This window comes from Cibotium barometz, chromosome 47 (assembly GCF_041138505.1).
Source record: "Cibotium barometz isolate CiBa-2024 chromosome 47, ASM4113850v1, whole genome shotgun sequence".
Classification (NCBI taxonomy): Eukaryota; Viridiplantae; Streptophyta; class Polypodiopsida; order Cyatheales; family Cibotiaceae; genus Cibotium; species Cibotium barometz.
Window position 1 is genome coordinate 14,938,036 of NC_141092.1, and position 4,756 is coordinate 14,942,791.

General features: G+C 38.8%; 1 long non-coding RNA gene across 1 annotated transcript; it reads left to right on the plus strand.

Annotated features, from left to right (window-relative positions):
* Nucleotides 1–253: 253 nt before the first annotated feature.
* On the plus strand, nucleotides 254–1,826 carry LOC147611400 (uncharacterized). Its single transcript, XR_015263800.1, has 3 exons — nucleotides 254–1,022; nucleotides 1,205–1,245; nucleotides 1,366–1,826. It is a non-coding gene; the product is annotated as an uncharacterized LOC147611400 (long non-coding RNA).
* The last annotated feature ends 2,930 nt before the right edge of the window (nucleotides 1,827–4,756 follow it).

Sequence of the window (4,756 nt, forward strand, 5' to 3'; positions counted from 1 at the left end):
ATTTCAATTCACTTTTTTAACTTGCCCATTAAAATTCAAGCATTTTTATGCCCCAAAATGCGCGAGACGAGCGTCTAAAATCAACCATTTTCGGCATTATGAACTCACTTTTCATTCAATATCATTGTCAACCAAGTCCCAAGATCACAATTATTACCCCCCCCCCACATCCCAAAAAATAAAAACCCTTCTTGTATAACCATCATAAATACATACTTTTCCTTCCTTTTTCCTTTGAATCCTTTAAGCTTCCTTCTCGCTAGAACACTCACTTGAATGCACAAACATCCTTGTTCTACTTCATCAACTACACGAGGATGATGATGTTGCCCTCTTATTGTGCAGCATATAAACCCCACTGTCTCCCCCCTACCTCCTTGAATTGAGTCCTCCCAACATTACACTTATTACCCTTTATTGACCTATCATTTACCTTAGGATCCCTCCACCATGTCCTTCATTCCCAATGCCCCTACTCCCCATTGAGATTTGGCCTTAGCACCATCAAAATTCTCCTCAACCTAGCATTCTAATAAGGTCTTCATTTATTAACACCAAACTGATGATCTTTGGTTTTAACCATGAAAACAAGGGCTTGAAACTGTTCGTTCAAGCCAAGGTATGTTTCGTCTAGCATATATTGAGCACACAATATTGCAATAATCTTCAATTCAACACTATGAGCACTCTAGTTTTAGCCACTAATAAGGGCTTCAAGATATTGGTTTAAGCCAAGAGAGGTCTAATCATACTTGGAACATGACATGATGAGAGCCCTATCTACTAGAATGCCCAATTCAACTTGTATGCCCTATCTACTGGAATGCCCAATGTAACTTGAATGCCCTATCTACTGGAATGCCCAATTCAACTTGCTCACAACGATCCTACTCAAAGTTCTTTTGTGCCACCAATTTGTAGCATTATATCTTGGATGGCTAGGACATTGCAAGGTCACATGTTCGTCTTTCTTGTATGGGCGGTGATGGTGGGCACTATTGATGCAAGGATCCCTCCATTAGGTATACTCATACCACATGTGGCTTATGCATAAAGTTTAGCTTGAATTGCTATGTCGATACAAGCTTAATTGCTATGCTAACACATGCTTAATTGTTATTTCAAAACAAGCTTTATTATTATGTTGATGAATGGTACTTAGAGGATACTAATGTGCAAATTATGTGTCTTGTTGCATAACTAGGGAAACTTGCTAGGGAGAAGGCGTTAGATAACATCAAGAATGTAAGTGTTTCACACGATCAAGCCAAATGCATAATAGTGTGAAAATGCATGTGAATAATTAGGGTTGATTAGCGAGGTGATTATTTCTAATGGATGGGTATGGTGATGGTTTAAGTGCAGGTTGAGCAGATGAGAGAGCGGGGGAGGGGCAGGGTCCACACGAGTGTCCACACGAGCGAGAGTAATGGGGGGACGAAGATAGGGTCGAGGCCGCCATCGTGCAAGGGCAAGTGCAAGGGGTGCGTGCCTTGCCTCACCGTGGAGGTCACCGTCCCACCAGCCCACCGCGGAAGTTCATTCACACCCGACCACTTCAGCAAACCCACCCCTTACTACAGCGTTGCCTGGAGATGCCGCTGCAAGGGCAAAATCTATAACCTTTAACCTTAACCTTACCTTAACTATAACCCTTCACCTTAACCTCACTTTAGTCCTCTCTTTGCCTTAGTTTATCCCTAACGTGAACCTTAAACTTAGGTGGTCGCTTGGTTGTAATTTCACGGCTCTATAAAGGCATTTTTTTAAAACCCGTCAAAATAAGGACATCCTTATAAACTAACCGGTTTCCTAGGCTAAATTTGTATGTTCTTGCTCGAATTTTTACTAAAAACTAGTAATTTTGAATCGTTTTTTGTGAGGGCTTGATATATTTCTAGCCGGTTTTTCCAAATTTCAGCCGATAAAAATACATTGAAATGCCATTTTTGTTGAGCCCCAGTTGTGAACAAGACCATCTTTTTAAATTATTGTCCTTGCAAGAAATGAATTACTTAGGGGTTTATAACTGCATAATATAGAGTTTGCCTCGCCTTGTCTAAAAAAAAAAGCTCTATCTATCATAGATACTCTTTTGCTTTTGAAATGTGCAACCAAGATTCAATTAACAAGAAATGTTGAAGCTAATTAAAAGAACGTGCAGTGAGATCAAATATAGGTACATATAATGATCTTATTATGTATACATGTCATTTACACCACATGCATTTTTATAGTTTTTTTTTCTTCTTTTTTTCAAATTGGGAACATTTTGTCCATCATTGGTAAGCTTTATCAACCCCCCAAACATAAACTTCTATGTCTTACATCACACCTCACGTACTACTAGCACACCTTTTTCCACAATCACTTTTTTACAAAAGAGGTGGGTACTCTGTGGAAATTTCACTCCAATCGCACTAAATTTACATGTCATTTAAATGATATTAAGCTCAAAATTTTCAGATGTAGACATGTCCATTTAACGTTATTGGTGGTTTGGAGGTAGATGTAGACATGTCCACTTACTGTCATTGCTATCAATAAATCATGTCAGCTTTCATACATCTTTCTCAAGGATCTTGTAGTTTTCATGGCTTTCTCCAATAGTTATTATTTTGATAGCCACCATTTTATCAAAGTGCATGGTTTCTCCCATAAAAATATGAGCTTTTTCATACAATAACATGCGAGACTATAGGGTTTGATGTGTAAAGCAATGCATGTAGAGTTCATACAAGATTGTGAAGACTTTAATCATCAAATGAAAATCTTGGCATGTATTATGGTAGCATTAAAACTTGAAAGCTCACCCTAGACTTGCTTTGCAATAACTAAAAGTATAGCTCCAATTCTTAAGTTTGCTAGAATTTGTTAGATCTTGATCATAGATGTCTATAAATTTTGTTAGACCTTGATCATAGATGTCTATAAATTTTGTTAGACCTTGAAGTTAGGATGTGGGATAAAATATGTAAATGGCTAAATGAAGACTAAATACTATGCAGTTTGTCTGGCTTGGAAATCATTAGATGTATATGGGTAACTTTTGAGAGATGAAAGGATGGTCATGATGTAATAGCCCTAAATAATATAATATATATTTCCCAAAAAAATATGTCTATAAATTTTGGTTTGATCTCTCCAGCTTCATATTTTAATGGAAAAAAACATAAATGTGCTTTGCTTTTTTCACAACACTATGTCATGCCCCTTCAATGGTCCTTGACCATAGATAGCCTTGCCCAAGCTTGATGACCCTTCATCCATTTGTAGTGTTTTGGGATTCATTGAGTGCACCATCGCTGATTAATCTCCCCATAGTCTCACGCTTTTATTACAAAAAATGAGCTCTTCTTGTTGCAATACAGTTGGAAAAAATACTAAGAAGGCAGTTTGCGCCTAACAACCATCTACCTTGGAAGGTACTTAACCCCGCTCAATTGATTAATTTACCTTTTGTCCTTTTGTCGATGTTGTTGACAACCTTTAAAAATCCATGTCCTTATTATCTCTAGAGATGAGATTATTGCTGCACTTGAAGCCTACCATAGTAATCATTGCTTTCATTTTAGCATTATGCTTTTGAGCCTTGGTACATTGTTTTGGTTTTTGGACTTGTGTTATGGTGGTGAGTCCCCTATTTATCTTCCATGCTTAAAATCTAGTGCCCATCTTCAAGTGATGTGATGATCAAAGACTGGCACACCATGAGTTCAAACTTCAAGTAAGACTTCAATTATTTTTCAATCCATGGTGCCCATGACGTGTGCTTTTTTTAAAAAAATTCCTCCATTGGGTGTTCAAGATTGAAAGGAATTGTCTTTTGCTTTGTTTTGTTTATTTTTTTTGGTCATTTGCTTTGGTATGGTTTGTTTCGTTTTGTTTTGTTGTCCCTACAAAGATGGTCTCTCCACTTGTTGAAGATTGGCTTTCTCTCTTGTTTTGCAATGAGAAAGTCCCCTTTTTTTGGAAAGTAAATATATATAGTATTAACAAAAGAAAACCTTTACAAACAGTTCTTATCCATATCCATATCAAAATCCTTCACCCTACAATTCCATATTCTCAAACTGCCTAGTTTTTTATCACTTTCGTAATGCCCATCTGCTCCAATTCCTTCTCATTAGAATTTAGCAGTTTGCAAAGGAGGTTCCATCTTTCATCTTCCCAAACAAAGGAAGACTTGCTCCAAGACACATAATAACCCAGTTGCATACAAGCTTCTTCAAGAAGAGCTCTTTTTTTTTCTTTGTGGTTTTTTCTCCTTTTTTTTCATCCACCACGGTGTGTCATTCACCGGCAGATGGTGGGCTCATCTCAAGGTTCGTGAAAAGATAGGTTAGACTTAGCCCAAGGTTTGGGAAAAGATAGGTTTGTGACGTCTTCAAAATTTTCAAGTTTTAGTTATGTTTTGCAAAATTTATAGAGAAATATAGTCAATTTCCTCTTCAAATTACAATGAGACAGGCTCAATAAAATGTATTTCCCGAACACCGGAGCCTCAACAGCCTCATCGCTTTAAAACAAGGTGTGAATGCATTTGCCGCCATTGGCAGTGTGTATGGGCGAGTAGGCAGCCGGGGCACATGTGAGCAAGGATGGCAGAGGGGCGGGCGCTGCGGACTAGGGAGAGTCGTAGGCGGGGGGGGCGTTGGATGACTTGGACACGCGGCGAGCTGGCAGAGGGGCGGACGGGGCTGAGAAAGCTGGCCTCGCCGCACGTGAGGCTGAGCTGGAGACGACCGCCGCCGCA